This window comes from Lissotriton helveticus, chromosome 7, assembly GCF_964261635.1.
Source record: "Lissotriton helveticus chromosome 7, aLisHel1.1, whole genome shotgun sequence".
NCBI lineage: Eukaryota > Metazoa > Chordata > Amphibia > Caudata > Salamandridae > Lissotriton > Lissotriton helveticus.
The window spans coordinates 207,437,646-207,459,754 of record NC_136068.1 but is presented as its reverse complement, the minus strand read 5'-3'; the positions used below and the strand labels follow the sequence as shown (position 1 = coordinate 207,459,754).

The following is a 22,109-nucleotide window of genomic DNA, read 5'->3' as shown; positions in this document are numbered from 1 at the left end:
GGACAGGTTGCAAACTTCTGCCAACTTGAGACCCAATTTCTAACACTTGTATACCCCATTTTGAAAAAAATCTACTTCAGTCTCACTTTCACTTTGACCTTTAACATGTATTCACATATTTGATTAAACGCTCAGTCTTAATTCTAGAAACAAGAAATTATTTTCTCTCTTGTACTAACGATTGGTATTTGCTCATTTCTATCTTGGTTTTTGCCCATATGGAGAAAACTGTACCTGCTCCTGACCCTGCTTCTGTCCTGGGTGCTGCTTGGTTCTAGTGACACAGTGTGCACGGGATTCAGGTCTGGGCATACCCGCCCTAATTAGGGTGATATACTGAAGCATACAAAAAGTGATCGCTGGAATACTTGAATAAATCTCAGACGCTGGTAATTACTCGTGTCCATCCCAGTCCATCGTTATTTTGCACATCATGCTGCCTCAATTTGGACCCAGCGATACGTAAATCAGTCTTGACGCTGCTCCAATGGGAACTGCCAAGCCAGGTCCTCCCTGAACCTGAACGCAAGCAACGCAGGGCCGGTGTCGCCCTTGTTATGGGCTCATCAGTATAGATTGGTTCCAGTGACAAAGTGTGCACAGGACCCATGGCTGGTCATACGATCCGACTCATCCCATACCAGTAAAACTGTAGAGTCAGATTCTTCAGTGTATTTTTCCCATTTTTTAAGGGTTGGGGGCAATGTTCCCTCTAATTTTTTTGCTCTGTGTGCGACAGTGGAGGGCCTCTGTGCGCTGCAACCATGGCTATGTGCGCCAGGAACCACACCGCGCGTGTCTGCGGCGTCAAATGGCACTCAAAACGTTTACTTTAAAAAGTGAAAAGATGGTGCATTTTCACACATACAGAGCCACAATAAGGGTCTTAAGGGCAGTTTGCAAATGTATTGTATTGCCTGTATTTTCATTGCTGTGTCTCTTGACTGCTGTTGTCTGTCTTCCCCGCTGCCTGTACGTGGTCCGTGTCCCTTTTTCTTCGCTCTGTTCCCCTCGCTGTCCGAGTGCTCTCTCTGCCCGGTCTTTCCTTCTGTACCCCTCACTGCCTGTGTCTCTGCCCAGTTTTCCCTTCTGTTCACCTCGCTGCCCCCGTGCCTCTCTGCCCGTTCTGCCTTCTGTTCTTAGCTGCCCCTATATTTCTGTATTCTGTATTTTGTCTCTGTAACATTAGTTTTTTGTGCCCGTCTGCCCTCATTGTCACTCGTTTTTGTGCCCCTTTTGCCTTCTGTTCCACTCGTTTTTTGTTCCTTTCTGCCCTCTGTTCCACTCGTTTTTGTTCCTTTCTGCCCTCTGTTCCACTCGTTTTTTGTGCCCTTCTGCCCTCTGTTCCACTCGTTTTTTGTGCCCTTCTGCCCTCTGTTCCACTCGTTTCTTGTGCCTTTCTGCCCTCTGTGCCACTCGTTTTTAGGTCGAGGGACCGTCGCACTGCGTAGCAGTGGGCGGAGCCCGAGATTAAATGATTCTTAAAGGGGGCTTGGAACCTGCCCCTCTTCTCCATTGGCTGGCCTAGTAAATGCTGGCCAGCCATTGGAGGAGATGGGCGTCACTCGGTTCAAGCCCCGTCTTTTTCGGATTCGGTGGCGTGTTTTTTGCGTTCTACCTGTGACGTCATCCGTCACTCACCAAAAAACACGCCCCCAATTCCGAAAATTTCGGACCTTTGCGACATGTAAGTTTTAATTTTTTTCTTGTTTTACATTATATTGTTCTTGCGAGAAAGGCTTGATTGCTGGACTTTTTTAACAGCCAGCCCACTTTGTCACTGCAACTTTAAGGGTCTCAAAAGTGCGATTAATAAACTCGGTACCACACCGTAAAATAACTTTTGAAAAGCGGGGCCGCCTGAACCGAAGCTCCGTGTCGAACTCGCATTCCACGACCTCAAAAAGCATGCAAATGCGGCTTAAATTCCCCAATGTTGCCAAATTCTGGAATCGGAACATTTATAGAATCCGAGGATTTACAGACAGCGTCTAAAAACTGTCAATTGTGCTTGAATTAAATACTAACTTTATCGGAGATTCCACCTGCAAGATGGCAACCACCAGCTCCGAGCAGCGGAACAAAGGAAACATCCCGGGCATCCCGAAGCACTCCTGAAGTGAAGCGGACCCAGCGTGATAGCCGGACAATGTTTATACAGCCGCTGGCAAGTGGGGTCGAGCATGGCGCCCCCCTCACAGGTATCAGAGACAAGACTGTGTTCGGTGCTGGGCGAGGCGGCGGAACTCTGACTCTCTGTGCCGCGGAGGCTTTTAAAGATGGTGAGAGCCCTGCGGGCTGCTTCATCTGGTGGGGGTTGCTGAGTGCGCAACACAGCTGTTGGCGAACGAGCTGCAGCTTCCCTGTGACTGCCCTACGCCTGTGTATCCTCCCAGCTGTAAGATCCAGGCACACTTTGAGTGATTACGATCGCGCCCTCCCACCAGGACCGATCGTGGGTTTGAAAACAGCGTTTCAGCGGGGCTATTCTGGGCATGCTGATGCGAGCTCTTCTTTTCCGGTAGAAATCGGGAGAGTCCACCGACAAAGGAGGTTTACCGCGACTCCAGGACTAAGAGGATCTTGATTTGGGCTTAAGCCCCGCCGCGGAAAGTATAACTTTTTGGGGTTTGCGCAGGGATTTTTTGAAATGTCTGTTTTAATGAAGACAGTTTGCATAATTGTACTGTGTTGGTCATTTGGCACATCGTTACAGCATTTTCATTGTCCTGACTTTTTGTTCAACTTCTCAAGTTCTAAGCAATCCTCTTCCCTGCCCCCTGGCTGTGCTCGCTTCCCAGCCCCCTGGCTGTGCTTGCTTCCCTGCCCCCTGGCTGTGCTGGATTCCCTGCCCCCTGGCTGTGCTGGATTCCCTGCCCCCTGGCTGTGCTTGCAACCCTGCCCCCTGGCTGTGCTTGCAACCCTGCCCCCTGGCTGTGCTTGCTCCCCTGCCCCCTGGTTCCCCTGCCCCCTCGCTGTGCTTGCTTCCCTGCACCCTCGCTGTGCTTGCTTCCCTGCCCCCTGGCTGTGCTGGATTCCCTGCCCCCTGGCTGTGCTTGCTCTCCTGGGTGTGTGTGTGTGGCTCTGGGTGTGTGTGTGGCTCTGGGTGTGTGTGTGGCTCTGGGTGTGTGTGGGGTGTGAGAAGTTGGCCTGATATGCAGTGCTCACTATTCTAGTGATCACTATGTATCAGTCCAAACAACCCTTATTGATGATTGGTTGTAAGTCAACCTTATAGACCAGCTATCCTAGTAGCATGGATACGAGCAGTCTAAGGCTAAGACTCTAGAGGGCGTGTTAAGCCAGCTGTTTTACCATCACATTACCCCTTGAACACCAAGTGAAAGGACACCACACAAGTTGTTATGAAAATAAACAGATATTTATTTATAACAAGACTACCCTGAACTCTTTATGAGTCAGGAAGCTAAGCACACAACAAAACTCTTACGAAAATACTTTAAGTCGCACAATTTACACAAATGCCCGAGGGGCACGAAAAACCATATATTACAAAAGTGGAATGCGAATTACTAGCAGGTAAGTAACTATTCTCATAGACTTTAGAAACACTAGGCCTACAATACTAAACCCTTAGATTAGTAGCAGGAGGCCTGTGGACGTCGTGTGCAGAGTGGGAACTCTCACGCGTAAGGCGGGAAAAAGTCTATGGAAGCTAGTAAAGACAAAGTTACTGTTCTCGGGCGAACCCGACTAGGTGGGTCGAAAACGGGAGTGGATCCGAACACTTAGGGTGTTGGACTATGCTGGAGCACCGGAGTACTCAGGTTACCTAGCCCAGGGGCTGCGGCTGCATAGGGTTGAAGTTGCGTCGGAAACCCTCGTTGAAGATCCAGGAGCCTGAAGAAAGAAGTTGCTGGCAGGCGACCAGTGAAGAAGTTCGTGGTGATCCAAGCCTGGATCAGGGAAGAAGAAACCTGTAAGCAGAGGGGACCAAGTTCTGAATCACTAGCCAGTGATTTGAGTGGGCACCAGGATGGCACCGGACGAAGTCACCTCAGCCAGGTGAGTGGGCGCTGCTGGGCTCTGCAGTCTCTTGGACCAGGAGGCGTTGTCGGCGACCAGGATGGAGGTGCAAGCTGTCCCACGAAGGTTCTTGCTGTCGACGTCGCTGGACCCAGGATTGGGCAACAAGTCTTGGCAAATGCAAGGCCCACGCGGTGGACCTAAAATGGCGTCTTGAGTGGACCAGGAGGGTCCAGGGTGCTCCTCTTTTGGAGGGGAGCAAGGGCTAGTCTGGAGCAACCAGACCAGCAGTGTTTGTCGTCGTGGAGCGTCGTGAGAGGGCCACTAGCCAACGGGCAAGCAACCTGGACAACGCGGTTGGCAGAAAAGAGCAGAAGGGCCCCACGCAGATCTCGTGGATGCAGGGGGGCTGAACTTCGGTGCTGGAGCTGCTCAGGGTCGGGGCTTCTCTTACCCCAAAGCACTCAGTCGAGGGTCGCTCGGTGGTCGTGCTGGACAAGCGCCGTGCAGTTCTGAAGATGGCCGGTCCCTCGAGGTCTCGTCGCACCCACGGATCAGAGCTGGGCTGATGATGTAGGTTGAGGTCAGAGGTGCCAGGGAAGCCGGTTCTCGTCGTGCTGGAGCAGTCTTGATCCGGAGGAGAGACTGGCAACAAACCGCGATGCTTGGTTGGTGCCTGCTGCTGCAGGGTGACTACTCCTTAGTCACAAGGGAGAATCTTGGGAAGAAGTCTTGAGTTCCTTTCGTGGAAAGTAGTTTCAGGATTCAAAGATGATCTGATGTGGAAGGGGGCCTGTTCCTACCTTTATCCTGCAAAAAGGGGCTGGCACGCGACTAAGTCCTGCCCTATGGGTGGGACTAGGAGGGGGGTGGTTACACCCCTCTCCTTTGGCGGGCTTTCCCCAGATCAGGGGCTGGAGTGCCCCTGGAACTGGTTCCAGCCGGCCTATGCACAGTGAGCACCGGGGTGCCACTTGCAGTCACCTTCCTCTAAAGCCCTGCCTACCTAGGATACACAAAATCCTGTCTGGGACGGTGCTGGCACCGCCCCTGACAGGAAACCCTTTGTCCTTGCCTCCTGCTCTGGGAGGACTCCCAGCAGCAGGGGGGCAGACTTGTGTCTCGGTGGCAGCATCCATTTTGTGGAGCTAAGGCTATGTCTGACTTTAACCGGGGTTACAGGTTACATACATGTCGTGTCCCTCTAGAAGGGTGGAATGCTAACCCCGTCGCCAGAATTGGCGAGGGGTTAGTATTCCAATTCGTATGACACCTTACTCGACATGTTTTGATAAAGCGATACCAGAGTTGGCATATAACCGCGAGGATTATAATGCACTTAAGAGTATATGGTATGCGATATCATGGAAACAACTAAGGGATGGATCCCGAAATCCGCAGACAGGCTCAGCTCATGCCAGAGCACTATCTCACACGATTCCAAGCACTCTGCCTTCAGGATTGTCAAGGCCTGCCATAGGAGTGACTGATAGGAATACATGTGTCCATTTTAGGGTTAGATATAGGTATACTATATCTAAAGCAAAGGGTGATTACACCACCTTGCCCCAGCTGTCGTGCAGCCAGTTGTGTCAGATTTGGATGGCCAGCCAGGGGTGGCATAATACATGCTGCAGCCCCTGGTAGGCCCTGGGTACACCTATGCCCTGGGTACCTAAGGTACAATGTACAGGGACTGATAAGGTGACTCAGTATCCAATTGGATATGTACCTAGGGTACATGGAGTCCATTTTAACAGAGAGAGCAGTGGGCCTGAGGTCCTGAATAGCAGGGCCTCAGGTCAACTAAGTCAGAAAACCAGCAAAACACCAGGCAAAAAGTTGGGGGCAACCATAGTCAGGGATCTACCTTCCTACATGGGGCTCTGGGTGTGTGTGGGGCTCTGGGTGTGTGTGGGGGGCTCTGTATGTGTGTGTGTGGGGCTGTGTGTGTGTGTGGGGCTGTGTGTGTGTGTGGGGCTCTGTGTGTGTGTGTGTGGGGCTCTGTGTGTGTGTGTGGGGCTCTGTGTGTGTGTGTGTGTGGCTCTGTGTGTGTGTGTGTGTGTGTGTGTGGCTCTGTGTGTGTGTGTGTGTGTGTGTGGCTCTGTGTGTGTGTGTGTGTGTGTGTGTGTGGCTGTGTGTGTGTGTGTGTGTGTGTGTGGCTGTGTGTGTGTGTGTGTGGCTCTGTGTGTGTGTGTGTGTGTGTGTGAGTGTGTGTCTCTGTGTGTGGGTGTGTGGCTCTGTGTGTGTGTGTGGGGCTCTGTGTGTGTGTGTGGGGCTCTGTGTGTGTGTGTGTGGGGCTCTGTGTGTGTGTGTGTGGGGCTATGTGTGTGTGTGTGTGGGGCTCTGTGTGTGTGTGTGTGGGGCTCTGTGTGTGTGTGTGTGGGGCTCTGTGTGTGTGTGTGGGGCTCTGTGTGTGTGTGTGTGGGGCTCTGTGTGTGTGTGTGTGGGGCTCTGTGTGTGTGTGGGGCTCTGTGTGTGTGTGGGGCTCTGTGTGTGTGTGTGTGGGGCTCTGTGTGTGTGTGTGTGGGGCTCTGTGTGTGTGTGGGGCTCTGTGTGTGTGTGGGGCTCTGTGTGTGTGTGGGGCTCTGTGTGTGTGTGGGGCTCTGTGTGTGTGTGGGGCTCTGTGTGTGTGTGGGGCTCTGTGTGTGTGTGGGGCTCTGTGTGTGTGTGTGGGGCTCTGTGTGTGTGTGTGGGGCTCTGTGTGTGTGGGGGGCTCTGTGTGTGTGTGTGGGGCTCTGTGTGTGTGTGTGGGGCTCTGTGTGTGTGTGTGGGGCTCTGTGTGTGTGTGTGGGGCTCTGTGTGTGTGTGTGGGGCTCTGTGTGTGTGTGTGGGGCTCTGTGTGTGTGGGGCTCTGTGTGTGTGGGGCTCTGTGTGTGTGTGTGGGGCTCTGTGTGTGTGTGTGGGGCTCTGTGTGTGTGTGTGGGGCTCTGTGTGTGTGTGTGGGGCTCTGTGTGTGTGTGTGGGGCTCTGTGTGTGTGTGTGGGGCTCTGTGTGTGTGTGTGGGGCTCTGTGTGTGTGTGTGGGGCTCTGTGTGTGTGTGGGGCTCTGTGTGTGTGTGGGGCTCTGTGTGTGTGTGGGGCTCTGTGTGTGTGTGGGGCTCTGTGTGTGTGTGGGGCTCTGTGTGTGTGTGGGGCTCTGTGTGTGTGTGGGGCTCTGTGTGTGTGTGGGGCTCTGTGTGTGTGTGGGGCTCTGTGTGTGTGTGGGGCTCTGTGTGTGTGTGGGGCTCTGTGTGTGTGTGGGGCTCTGTGTGTGTGTGGGGCTCTGTGTGTGTGTGGGGCTCTGTGTGTGTGTGGGGCTCTGTGTGTGTGTGGGGCTCTGTGTGTGTGTGGGGCTCCGTGTGTGTGTGGGGCTCCGTGTGTGTGTGGGGCTCTGTGTGTGTGTGGGGCTCTGTGTGTGTGTGTGTGGGGCTCTGTGTGTGTGTGGGGCTCTGTGTGTGTGTGGGGCTCTGTGTGTGTGTGTGGGGCTCTGTGTGTGTGTGTGGGGCTCTGTGTGTGTGTGTGTGGGGCTCTGTGTGTGTGTGTGGGGCTCTGTGTGTGTGTGTGTGTGTGGGGCTCTGTGTGTGTGGGGCTCTGTGTGTGTGTGGGGCTCTGTGTGTGTGTGGGGCTCTGTGTGTGTGTGGGGCTCTGTGTGTGTGGGGGGCTCTGTGTGTGTGTGGGGCTCTGTGTGTGTGTGGGGCTCTGTGTGTGTGGGGGGCTCTGTGTGTGTGTGTGGCTCTGTGTGTGTGTGGGGCTCTGTGTGTGTGTGTGGCTCTGTGTGTGTGTGTGGCTCTGTGTGTGTGTGTGGCTCTGTGTGTGTGTGTGTGGCTCTGTGTGTGTGGCTCTGTGTGTGTGTGTGGCTCTGTGTGTGTGTCTGTGGCTCTGTGTGTGTGTCTGTGGCTCTGTGTGTGTGTCTGTGGCTCTGTGTGTGTGTCTGTGGCTCTGTGTGTGTGTCTGTGGCTCTGTGTGTGTGTCTGTGGCTCTGTGTGTGTGTCTGTGGCTCTGTGTGTGTGTCTGTGGCTCTGTGTGTGTGTCTGTGGCTCTGTGTGGGTATAAATGCAATAGGTCATGCATTTGCGAGCTATTGAGCTATTGGCATTGTAAATGACAATGCCATTTATTTAACAATTAAGCTATTGGCAATGTAAATAACAATGCCATTTATTTATGATTTAAAAAAAAAAAAAAAGAAATTTCATGAGCAATGCCAATAGCTCTACCTTTAATAATGCCGAGACCATTGCATTGTAAATTCTTGTTTCCTTGTTTTTGTGCCCCTTTTGCCTTCTGTTCAACTAGTTTTCCCAGCCGCTGTGCCCTCTGCGGCCCCGCCCCCCTGACTGCCCACTGTGCCCTTTTATTTAAGTATTGCTGTTAATCAGAGCCCCTTCACGGGCTCCGATTAACAGCAATACTTAAACAAAAGGCCACAGTCTGCCCCACGCTTTACTAACAAAAGCGTAGTCAGTTTCCAAACACAGCGCGTACTTTAGCACACCCTGTGTTTGGAAACTGTCTCTACGCTTTTGTTAGTAAAGCGCGGGCAGACTGTGGCCTTTTGTTTAAGTATTGCTGTTAATCGGAGCCCGTGAAGGGGCTCGGATTAACAGCAATACTTAAACAAAAGGCCAGTCTGCCCCGCTCCCACATAGCCACAAGCCCCACCAGCCCCCCGCCTCCTTACCTGCACTCCTCACGACTCAGTACCTCATGTTCGCGCCGCTCGCTTCTTTAAAGCGGCCGGCGGCGCGACTCTCTCTAGCGAAGTCCTGTGTGGGCGCTCCACGCGAGGTGGTGCACGCTGACGTCAGGGGAGGTGCGCGCGCGCCCTAGAGGGAACGGTGGTTGGGGGTACTTATTTTGCTGGAGTAAGAAAAGAACAAGCATTTGCAATGCAATAGGTCTCGCATTTACGCGAGTTTTCGCTATTGGCATTGTAAATGACAATGCCTTTTATTTATGTTTTTAACATAAAAACAAAAATAAAAGGCATTGTTATTTGCCATGTCAATAGCTCAAACTCGCGTAAATGCAAGACCAATTGCATTGCAAATGCTTGTTATTTTTTTGGTAGGCACGGGGAGATTAAGTGATTTGCCCTGCATCTCAGGATGTTGAGCCAACGCCAAGCTCCAACCTGGTTCCCCAGCTATACAGTAGGTAGCTCTGACAGTTAGGCCACATCCTTTCTTTGTCACATTAAGGGGGTTCACTAGACCCATTTCTGCCTTCCAGGAGCTGTGGGCGGTGTGTTTTCTATAGCAACGCCCTACAGTCAGAAAGCAGCGATTTACACAGAACCAATTCCCAGTAGCCAGCACTGAATAGAAAATGTGCAGCTTATTATCGCCCATCTTTTAGTGGATTTATTTAAACCTCTGATTATTTATTGAAAAAGAGTTTAGGAGAGAAAAGCAGGGGAGGTTTTTTGAGATGTTCTCTCTAGAAACAATTAATAAACATAAACATTGAGTTGAAACACTGTCCTGAGAAATGGCACGTGCCTTTGTTATGAAGGAGGAGGAGCCAAGGAAGAGCTTCATAGCCAGAGGGCCGAACACAAGCGGGCATGGGCCGCCCGGCTGCTGGCCAAGCTAAGCCGTGATTTGAGCCCGCAGAGTCGCCAGGACCTGGTGCTGACCACAACAGGTCATAAGCTGCCCTGGTGCCTCCTCTCCAACCCCGACCAGTGGGGCCAGATGCGCCACATAGACTGCCAGCGCTAGGGCAAAAAGATCTGGCGCCTGGACCTGGTCATTCTGTTCAAGGGTATTCCCCTGGAAAGCACAGATGGCGAGTGGCTGGTACGCGGTCCCCTGTGCCGCAGCCCGGCGCTCTGTGTGCAGCCCCGGCACATTGCCATGTGTGTTCGTGAGCTTGACCTCTACCTAGTGTATCTGCTGCGAGCTCATGTGGGACCCGGTGAAGCCTTCTACAGTAGCGTCCTGTTCAGAGCCAACGAGCCGATGAGGGTGTCCGGGGACAAGAGGAAGAGACTGACATCGGGGAGATTGAATGAATGTGGATGATTGTCGCACACTCTCCTTAAGTTTTAAACTCTGTTTGAGCGATATGTGTGCAGCACTGCATTAACACCTGCTAAGTATTAATACACTGTGAGATATGGCCTAACACCACATAGGCTATTAGGGCTACAGTGCGCACAACTTAAATGAAAAATTTCAGAAATTCTGTATTATTTAGAACATTTTACAAATGTTAAACCATGTTATAACATATTTATTTCTTAATCATCTCAAATCATAAACATCAGCATATTCACTTTTGAGGATTAAATACTTTTACAAAAGTCATCTGACCCACAACCCAATGCATTTCGGGACCTCTTGGTCCCTTCGTCAGGGGTTCCAGTAGTCACTGTAAAATAACAAGGATGCAAGATCAAAAACGATGCCCAATCGCAAACAATAATTACAAGCTTCATAATGCTTAATATTTAAATGTATCGTTCACATACATATTGTTCATGTCCACACTACATGCATTTCTCCTCTTATAATCTAAACCACAATCTGTGTATACAGACAACGTGAAAGAGCTCATGCTAAAAAAATACCCAACCACCAAACAGATACCAACACGTGAATGAACATACCTCGTGAATATTCAAAGAGATGTTTCTGAAAAAAATCCCAAAAATATCACTTCACTGAACCCAAACAACAAAAGAGTAAAAAACGATCACCAATATTATTTAGACACACTGCTCACCTTTTTAAGCAGTATTAGCACTTAATCAAAACAGCCAATTCCGTGGTCAGATGCGGACTCTAAAGAAATACGACAACGCAAATTAGTACTATGACCCTTAACCTAACAGTTCTAGGTCCATGTGATCACCGCCGATGGCTTACCTCTATTAAAATCAAAAATCCCAAATGAAGTCCGTGTATTTCGCCCTCGATGCCTGCAACAAACGTAAAGGTAACATGAGTACCTTTATAATATATCCCACTAATTATGTTAACCACAGAACGATCTCCTCGCGTACCTCTATGCGCGCCGAGTGCCTTCCCAATTCATCCGCCTCGCTGTTTGATGCACAGCCGTGTCATCAACACAGCTTATACCAAGCTCTTCCGGTCAGATTACTAGACATCGCCAACAGACTATACTGCACTACAAAAGAAGAAATGGAACTACAAAAACGTCCGTTTAAGCTCAACAACTTCTGGCTTTCGCAACTTTAATATTTATTTATCAATAAAAGCGGGATGTCGGGCGGAAAGTCAAAACTAATAAATGAAGGTCAAGTGCTCACTAACCACTGGTATCACTCGCGTCAACAACAACTTTATCCACGAAAAAGTAAAAAACATGACAAACATACTAATCACCCAACAAAAACGTGACTTGACAAAAAACAGTGACATGTCAAAAGTAACGATGTGATCTGATCAAATAACTGATATAATTGAAAAATAACAAATGAATGAACTACCTACTTCCCTGCCTACTATTTACACCTAAGCATAAAACAACCAATCAGTGACCTGCCTGCTATTTACAACTCTTACTTCCACGTAGTATATACAACAAATTACAAATCTTTAAATTTAGATTACTATGTGTAGTGTGATCATATGAACAGTCCGATTCCTTAAAGCCCTGAGGCTGTACACCTGCCCTGTTTATTTAAAGAAAACAACTATATTCAAATTTGTCATTGAGACCCCCTGGGGTCAAAGTTTGAAGTTTCTTAATCCAGAAAGCCTCTCTCTGGAGGAGTGCCTGATCATTGTCTCTACCTGCATGCCGGATTACTACTTCAATGATTTGACATTTCATCTGCGCAATGGTGTGGCGCTGTTCAATCCAATGTACTGCCAATGGAGACGTGTGATTTAGATTACGTATCCTACTTTTGTGTTCTGATATACGTATTTTGAATTTCCTTGTTGTTTTGCCAACATACAAAAGCCCGCATGGACATTTGATGGAGTAAACTACGAAATCAGTGTTGCAATCCGATGTATGATATAGTGGAATTTTTGCTCCAGTTCTAGGATGTAGTAGTGTGTTTCCCAATATCATATTATTGCAGTTGTTGCAATTCCAACATTTCATGGTGCCCCGAAATGAGCCACTTTTCAGTTTTTCTTTCACTGGTTTAGTTAATAGTTCTTTTAAATTTTGGGCTCTTGAGTATGCGCATAATGGTTTTTCGCTGAACAAATTTCCAAAATCTGGTTCAACTTCCAACAGTTCCCATCTATGCAATAAAATCTTTTTGATGTCTCTTGAGGCCGATGAATACTTTGACACGAAAATCATCCAGTTCGTGCTGGTTTTTTGTTTTTTAGTCAGTAGTGAACTTCTTGTCATATTGTTGACCTTGATCAGTTGATTGTCAAGCATGGATTCTGGATATCCTCTTTGCATGTATCTTGCTTTTTGTTGCATTAGGGATGCTGCACAGTCAATTTCATTCGAAGAGATCCGTTTAATCCTCATGAATTGGGATGTGGGTAAATTATCAATTAAATTTTTCGGATGAAAGCTGGTATATAACAATGCATTGTTTCTATCCGTTGGTTTCTTGAACAACTTAGTTTCTAAGGTATGCTCCTTCAATTTTACCACAACATCCAAAAATGAAATTTCCTCATGATGAATCGTAGAGGTGAATTGTATCCTCGGATCAATTTGGTTGAGACGAGTAATGTTACTCCTGAGTGAATCTTCAGATAGACGCCAAATTAAAAAAATGTCGTCGATATAGCGTCGAAAAAACACAAGGCCTTCTTGCCAGTGTGTGTCCAACAGTATATGATCATGTTCATATTTCGCCATGAAGGTATTAGCGTACATGGGTGCCCCTGGAAAACCCATGGATGTCCCGTTCATCTGATTGTAAAAGACGTCTTGCCACTCAAAATAACTGTTCATGAGACAGAACTCAAGAAGCTGTAACACAAAACATTTCTGGTTATCTGATCCTTCTTCCTGAAGCAGTGCCCATTCAACCGCTTCCAAACCTGACTGATGTGGAATAGATGTATATAATGCCACGACGTCTATCGTGCATAAAATCCAATGTTCTTGAGTTTTGGGAATCGCTGTTACACTCCTCAAAAAGTCAGAGGTGTCCTCGATGTAAGTGGACCATTTCCGCACAAAGGACTGCAGAAAATGATCAATATATCTCCCTGGATTTTCAAAAATTGACCCACAGCCAGACACAATGGGTCGGAATGGCGGATCCTGAAGATTTTTGTGAACCTTGGGTAGGAAATAAATCCTAGGGCGTCTTGGGTGCATTTGCTGTAGGTATTTCCTGGTTTTCTCATCGATCCATTCAAGTTGGACTGCTTGCTCAAGAATCTTATCAAGCGTTTGAACAATTTCACTGGTGGGGTCTTGACCCAACTGAAGGTACGTATTTTCGTCCATGACGTGTTCAGTCCCTTTCCTCATGTAAAAGTCACTATCCATCATGACAAGTCCCCCTCCTTTGTCAGCCTTCTGGAAAGTAATAGTTTTGTCCTGAGATAATTTTTGAAGTGTGCCATATTCTGCACGAGTCATATTTCTCAATTGTCTCTTGTACTTCAATTTTTGCAAATCAGTCTTTACCAGGGTTTCAAAATTATCAAGTGTCTTATGAGACACTGGAGCTTGAAATTAGCTTTTTGGTTTGAAAATGCTTGTATCTTGTGGTGCAACATTTGGGCAGACATTAGTGAAGAAGTGACGCAATCTCAGCAGTCTCATGAATTTAAAAAACGAAACTTCAGTCTCCAAATCTGTAGTATGGTATGTACTCACAAAAGAAGTGCCCTTATTTAATACTCTCTCCTCAAGTGAAGTTAACTTTTTTATGGAAATATTGATTATGAGAGTTTCACTTGACTCCTCAATCCAGTCTTTTTTTCTATTTCTTTTTCTTTTCCCCCGTCTTGTCTTTTGTCCGGGTGTTTTGATGTGGAGGGATCCGGTGGTTTGGTCAAATCCAGGCCTTCCTCTAAAAAAGCCACTGTGGGAATGCTTTCAGAAGATGCGCCATCTTTATTGGAAGAACCCTCTCTTTGTCTTTGGTTGCTTGGTTTTTGTTTCAAATGAGAGCTGGCCGATGGCCTTGATGTATCAATGTCTTGATCTGAAACTCCACTTTCTTCAGACGATTGGGTTTGTGATTGAGGTTTCCTTTGGGTGTATCTTCGCTGAGCATATACCTCGGCCCATGTATAAGCTTCATTCAACTTATAATCGATGGTATCTCTTTTGAATTTCCTCAATTTCGTTTCCTGGAGTTCTTTTCCATATTTATCCAGCTTAATTTCCATTTCTGCCAAAAAAGCTTCCCATGGTTCCTCCTCCATCCTTGCTGCCAAATCCTCTTTGATGTGGTCAATCTCTTCCTCTAGATCTTTGATGGTGGTAGATAATTCTTCAATTAGTAATAAAATCAGATCTAATGAGCATTTATTTAAAATGCTATACCACTTTTCCATGAATTTACTGTTGCTGTGTAATCGAAATAACATGGGCCTGATGGCCAGTCTCAGGCCTCGCGGAATCCTTTTTACTCTGTGATATTGAATTAAAGTTGAAGCGTGTAATCTTTGATTCAATTCACGCCTTGTCAGATATTCAAGTTGGCGTAACTGTTGCGTCACAGTTCCACTTTGAGCATCGAATTTTTTTGCCTCCTTGATTAAATTGTAATTTTTATCTGAGTTCAAAATGTCGTTCGAAAGTATCTCTTCAATTACAGAGAACAGAGCTCCAACGAAATCATACACACCGGAGGAAGCAGATAAAATTTACAATTTAATCAAGGAGGCAAAAAAATTCGATGCTCAAAGTGGAACTGTGACGCAACAGTTACGCCAACTTGAATATCTGACAAGGCGTGAATTGAATCAAAGATTACACGCTTCAACTTTAATTCAATATCACAGAGTAAAAAGGATTCCGCGAGGCCTGAGACTGGCCATCAGGCCCATGTTATTTCGATTACACAGCAACAGTAAATTCATGGAAAAGTGGTATAGCATTTTAAATAAATGCTCATTAGATCTGATTTTATTACTAATTGAAGAATTATCTACCACCATCAAAGATCTAGAGGAAGAGATTGACCACATCAAAGAGGATTTGGCAGCAAGGATGGAGGAGGAACCATGGGAAGCTTTTTTGGCAGAAATGGAAATTAAGCTGGATAAATATGGAAAAGAACTCCAGGAAACGAAATTGAGGAAATTCAAAAGAGATACCATCGATTATAAGTTGAATGAAGCTTATACATGGGCCGAGGTATATGCTCAGCGAAGATACACCCAAAGGAAACCTCAATCACAAACCCAATCGTCTGAAGAAAGTGGAGTTTCAGATCAAGACATTGATACATCAAGGCCATCGGCCAGCTCTCATTTGAAACAAAAACCAAGCAACCAAAGACAAAGAGAGGGTTCTTCCAATAAAGATGGCGCATCTTCTGAAAGCATTCCCACAGTGGCTTTTTTAGAGGAAGGCCTGGATTTGACCAAACCACCGGATCCCTCCACATCAAAACACCCGGACAAAAGACAAGACGGGGGAAAAGAAAAAGAAATAGAAAAAAAGACTGGATTGAGGAGTCAAGTGAAACTCTCATAATCAATATTTCCATAAAAAAGTTAACTTCACTTGAGGAGAGAGTATTAAATAAGGGCACTTCTTTTGTGAGTACATACCATACTACAGATTTGGAGACTGAAGTTTCGTTTTTTAAATTCATGAGACTGCTGAGATTGCGTCACTTCTTCACTAATGTCTGCCCAAATGTTGCACCACAAGATACAAGCATTTTCAAACCAAAAAGCAAATTTCAAGCTCCAGTGTCTCATAAGACACTTGAGAATTTTGAAACCCTGGTAAAGACTGATTTGCAAAAATTGAAGTACAAGAGACAATTGAGAAATATGACTCGTGCAGAATATGGCACACTTCAAAAATTATCTCAGGACAAAACTATTACTTTCCAGAAGGCTGACAAAGGAGGGGGACTTGTCATGATGGATAGTGACTTTTACATGAGGAAAGGGACTGAACACGTCATGGACGAAAATACGTACCTTCAGTTGGGTCAAGACCCCACCAGTGAAATTGTTCAAACGCTTGATAAGATTCTTGAGCAAGCAGTCCAACTTGAATGGATCGATGAGAAAACCAGGAAATACCTACAGCAAATGCACCCAAGACGCCCTAGGATTTATTTCCTACCCAAGGTTCACAAAAATCTTCAGGATCCGCCATTCCGACCCATTGTGTCTGGCTGTGGGTCAATTTTTGAAAATCCAGGGAGATATATTGATCATTTTCTGCAGTCCTTTGTGCGGAAATGGTCCACTTACATCGAGGACACCTCTGACTTTTTGAGGAGTGTAACAGCGATTCCCAAAACTCAAGAACATTGGATTTTATGCACGATAGACGTCGTGGCATTATATACATCTATTCCACATCAGTCAGGTTTGGAAGCGGTTGAATGGGCACTGCTTCAGGAAGAAGGATCAGATAACCAGAAATGTTTTGTGTTACAGCTTCTTGAGTTCTGTCTCATGAACAGTTATTTTGAGTGGCAAGACGTCTTTTACAATCAGATGAACGGGACATCCATGGGTTTTCCAGGGGCACCCATGTACGCTAATACCTTCATGGCGAAATATGAACATGATCATATACTGTTGGACACACACTGGCAAGAAGGCCTTGTGTTTTTTCGACGCTATATCGACGACATTTTTTTAATTTGGCGTCTATCTGAAGATTCACTCAGGAGTAACATTACTCGTCTCAACCAAATTGATCCGAGGATACAATTCACCTCTACGATTCATCATGAGGAAATTTCATTTTTGGATGTTGTGGTAAAATTGAAGGAGCATACCTTAGAAACTAAGTTGTTCAAGAAACCAACGGATAGAAACAATGCATTGTTATATACCAGCTTTCATCCGAAAAATGTAATTGATAATTTACCCACATCCCAATTCATGAGGATTAAACGGATCTCTTCGAATGAAATTGACTGTGCAGCATCCCTAATGCAACAAAAAGCAAGATACATGCAAAGAGGATATCCAGAATCCATGCTTGACAATCAACTGATCAAGGTCAACAATATGACAAGAAGTTCACTACTGACTAAAAAACAAAAAACCAGCACGAACTGGATGATTTTCGTGTCAAAGTATTCATCGGCCTCAAGAGACATCAAAAAGATTTTATTGCATAGATGGGAACTGTTGGAAGTTGAACCAGATTTTGGAAATTTGTTCAGCGAAAAACCATTATGCGCATACTCAAGAGCCCAAAATTTAAAAGAACTATTAACTAAACCAGTGAAAGAAAAACTGAAAAGTGGCTCATTTCGGGGCACCATGAAATGTTGGAATTGCAACAACTGCAATAATATGATATTGGGAAACACACTACTACATCCTAGAACTGGAGCAAAAATTCCACTATATCATACATCAGATTGCAACACTGATTTCGTAGTTTACTCCATCAAATGTCCATGCGGGCTTTTGTATGTTGGCAAAACAACAAGGAAATTCAAAATACGTATATCAGAACACAAAAGTAGGATACGTAATCTAAATCACACGTCTCCATTGGCAGTACATTGGATTGAACAGCGCCACACCATTGCGCAGATGAAATGTCAAATCATTGAAGTAGTAATCCGGCATGCAGGTAGAGACAATGATCAGGCACTCCTCCAGAGAGAGGCTTTCTGGATTAAGAAACTTCAAACTTTGACCCCAGGGGGTCTCAATGACAAATTTGAATATAGTTGTTTTCTTTAAATAAACAGGGTAGGTGTACAGCCTCAGGGCTTTAAGGAATCGGACTGTTCATATGATCACACTACACATAGTAATCTAAATTTAAAGATTTGTAATTTGTTGTATATACTACGTGGAAGTAAGAGTTGTAAATAGCAGGCAGGTCACTGATTGGTTGTTTTATGCTTAGGTGTAAATAGTAGGCAGGGAAGTAGTTAGTTCATTCATTTGTTATTTTTCAATTATATCAGTTATTTGATCAGATCACATCGTTACTTTTGACATGTCACTGTTTTTTGTCAAGTCACGTTTTTGTTGGGTGATTAGTATGTTTGTCATGTTTTTTACTTTTTCGTGGATAAAGTTGTTGTTGACGCGAGTGATACCAGTGGTTAGTGAGCACTTGACCTTCATTTATTAGTTTTGACTTTCCGCCCGACATCCCGCTTTTATTGATAAATAAATATTAAAGTTGCGAAAGCCAGAAGTTGTTGAGCTTAAACGGACGTTTTTGTAGTTCCATTTCTTCTTTTGTAGTGCAGTATAGTCTGTTGGCGATGTCTAGTAATCTGACCGGAAGAGCTTGGTATAAGCTGTGTTGATGACACGGCTGTGCATCAAACAGCGAGGCGGATGAATTGGGAAGGCACTCGGCGCGCATAGAGGTACGCGAGGAGATCGTTCTGTGGTTAACATAATTAGTGGGATATATTATAAAGGTACTCATGTTACCTTTACGTTTGTTGCAGGCATCGAGGGCGAAATACACGGACTTCATTTGGGATTTTTGATTTTAATAGAGGTAAGCCATCGGCGGTGATCACATGGACCTAGAACTGTTAGGTTAAGGGTCATAGTACTAATTTGCGTTGTCGTATTTCTTTAGAGTCCGCATCTGACCACGGAATTGGCTGTTTTGATTAAGTGCTAATACTGCTTAAAAAGGTGAGCAGTGTGTCTAAATAATATTGGTGATCGTTTTTTACTCTTTTGTTGTTTGGGTTCAGTGAAGTGATATTTTTGGGATTTTTTTTCAGAAACATCTCTTTGAATATTCACGAGGTATGTTCATTCACGTGTTGGTATCTGTTTGGTGGTTGGGTATTTTTTTAGCATGAGCTCTTTCACGTTGTCTGTATACACAGATTGTGGTTTAGATTATAAGAGGAGAAATGCATGTAGTGTGGACATGAACAATATGTATGTGAACGATACATTTAAATATTAAGCATTATGAAGCTTGTAATTATTGTTTGCGATTGGGCATCGTTTTTGATCTTGCATCCTTGTTATTTTACAGTGACTACTGGAACCCCTGACGAAGGGACCAAGAGGTCCCGAAATGCATTGGGTTGTGGGTCAGATGACTTTTGTAAAAGTATTTAATCCTCAAAAGTGAATATGCTGATGTTTATGATTTGAGATGATTAAGAAATAAATATGTTATAACATGGTTTAACATTTGTCAAATGTTCTAAATAATACAGAATTTCTGAAATTTTTCATTTAAGTTGTGCGCACTGTAGCCCTAATAGCCTATGTGGTGTTAGGCCATATCTCACATCGGGGAGATTGAGCCCGAACAGCAGAGCCAGGAGAGGAGAGGAGGGATGCATGCACCTGGACATCTTGCCATGCACAGGCAAGAGGGACAGCGTCCATCACAAAGTACCCACGGGGTGGGAGAGCTAGCGCCACGATTACCCATTACAGCAACAGGACAAAAGCGCCTATCCTTACAAATCGGCACAGATCAGGGAATCTCTTCACCACACTTCACAGCAGGCTGCCCACACAGAGCATAGCCAAGAAGAAAACAATGAACAAGGATCGAATTATACTGAGCAGCACCCCGAGCCAACCGACTATGCCACTAAAGTAGAACTGAGAAAAATTGCTCAGCAGTACACTGAACAGCGTCCTACTAACTCAAATTATTCGCAAGAAGAGGTGCTGAACGATGGGTCGCCCAATTGCCCTGGGCGGCATGCTGATGCTACTGACTGTCAGCAAAATCAGTCCCTGCCACAAACAGGGGGTACACAGTATTATACTCTACGGGATTCGAAACACACCAGCTACACTCAAGAAAATATTCACAGAAAGAGACGCCAGTATTTTTCACAAGAGAATCCTGCTCACTGTTCAGAGAAGCAAGCGCTGCCTTCGGCTAAGGCATCACACTACTATGCTACAGAGGACCCTCCCACTAAACATGCAAGAGAGCCACAGCTATCAGAAAACAATCTCTGAACCACGCCCCACACAACCTTCCTCCCGCTGAGCATCTTCGAGATGGAGCGCAACCTCGTACAGAGCATGGCCAGCAATACACTATACTGAGGAGGCACATCCAGTTAACCAGGAAAAGCATGCGCCTATTAAACAAGCGCTTGCCATGACGTAGAGTTTTCTCTTTTTCTGCCGTCCCACTTGGACGGCCTGGCCTGCTTTCCTTCTGAAGTAAAAGGTTTATTATCTTTATGGGGCCATGTGTTTGCCCCCATAAAAATAAAAAACCTTTTACTTTAGAAGGAAAGCAGGCCAGGCCGTCCAAGTGGGACAGCAGAAAAAGAGAAGTCTACGTCACAGAATGCTCTTTCCCAATGGTTGGCCACCGTTTAGCATAAATGGTGACGCGGCCCATGGGAAAGAGGGGCGGGGCTTGAAGTCCGTTACTGAAACCCCCTCTAAATCATTAAATCTCGCCAGCGAGACTGCGCATGTGCGTAGCCCACGCAGGCAAGACCTAATAAACGTCGAAGGTTGCCAGGTCGTCTATGTTTATGCGTACCTGCAAGTCTACAATAGACATTTGGTGACGATTGAGCCTGTAATCATTTGCTTGTTATTGTCGGGAACAAATATCAGTCACGTTTATTTTCATGGAGTAGGAGAATAACGGGACGTGAGGAATTGAGTCTACATTTAACTATTAAGCCGGGTCTGGTGGCTCAGTGGACTAATGCGTCCGCTGCAGGGGCCGGTTTTAGACCTCATGGTCACAGGTTCAAATCCCGGAGGGTCCACTCAGCCTTTAATCCATCTGAGGTCGATAAAATGAGTACCACTGAGTTGGGTAACAAACACCTGTTATTCAGTGCCAAGTTGCCTACGGATAAATGTGTGCTTTACAAAATACACGTTGTGTTATTCAAGACGGAAAGTAAGATGAGAGCACGTTTTTAAACAAAATGTATTTTTCCTAGTTGCTCAATAAGATTGTTCTGCTTTATAGGGGTGAGACATAGCATGGATGTATAGTGTCCTCAAAGGTAAGAGTGGGATTTTAAGTGTATCTATCATTGAGAAAGAAACAGGGTAGTTTCTTTTTTTGCTCAAGTTGGAATTGTGAACTTTTGATGCATTTGACTTTGTTTTGATCACAATTCTATTAATTGACGAAGGTGGACTCTTGATTAGTTAATAAGTTCGCAATGTCTGAATGATGTACACGTTATATAGCATGAACGTCAGTAGTCATGTAATGGGCTTGGAGCAGGAAGGGCAGACAGAGTCTTGAAGCTTTTTTTATTTGGATGAACAAGTTACTTACCTTCGGTAACAATATATCTGTGCGAATAATAGGTTAGGTATAGATTCCTTACCTTAGAATTACCCCCAATCATTAGACTGGCTCCGGAAAGTATTTCGTCAGCAGCACCCCTGCGTGTCTAAAGGTGGCGTTGGTCGGCTCTGCGTTAGTCTTTGTGATCGCCGGGATGAAGTTGCGGCAGCTACTTAGACGCCACCCTCACGCGCTGACGTCAGTTCTGTACACAACTTTCCACACCAGTAGCGCAGAGCCATGCAAGACACTGACAATTGGTGCACAAAACTAGGGCCCTGAAAGGAAGTCCTTAACCCTAGAAATCAGTTCGCAGAACGGGGAGGATGGGTGGGGCAGTAAGGAATCTATAATTAACCTATGTTTCTTACAGATATATTGTTACCGAAGGTAAGTAACTTGTTCATCTGAAAGAAACAGTTCGTTATAGATTACTTACCTTAGAATAGATACGCCAACAATACCAACCCCGGAGGTGGGTCTGCGAACCAAGTTCACACCAGAAAGTCCTGGAGAACAGAACGGCCAAAGAAGCCGTCTCTCCGGACTAGACTGCCCAGGCAGTAGTGTTTGGTGAACGTGTGCAGCGATACCCACGTTCACCAAACACTACTGTCCCAAAGCAGTAGTAGCTGTCATCGCCCTGGTGGAATGGGCACGCAGCCCCACTGGAGGCTTCTTCTTTGCCAAAGAATAGCAGGCTGTGATGCACAGAATGACTCACCTGGAGATGGTCCGTTAGTGAACGACCCGACATTTCTTCGCACCCACGTAACC

The 22,109-nt window shown here is 45.9% G+C and overlaps 1 protein-coding gene and 1 pseudogene across 2 annotated transcripts in view; one reads left to right on the top strand and one right to left on the bottom strand.

The window, feature by feature from the left end:
• The window catches only part of LOC144768360 (serine/threonine-protein phosphatase 4 regulatory subunit 1-like), a 393,513-nt gene that overhangs the window by 276,350 nt on the left and 95,054 nt on the right, over positions 1 to 22,109 (bottom strand). The window lies entirely within an intron of this gene.
• Positions 2,150 to 20,166, top strand: LOC144766974 (uncharacterized; annotated as a pseudogene).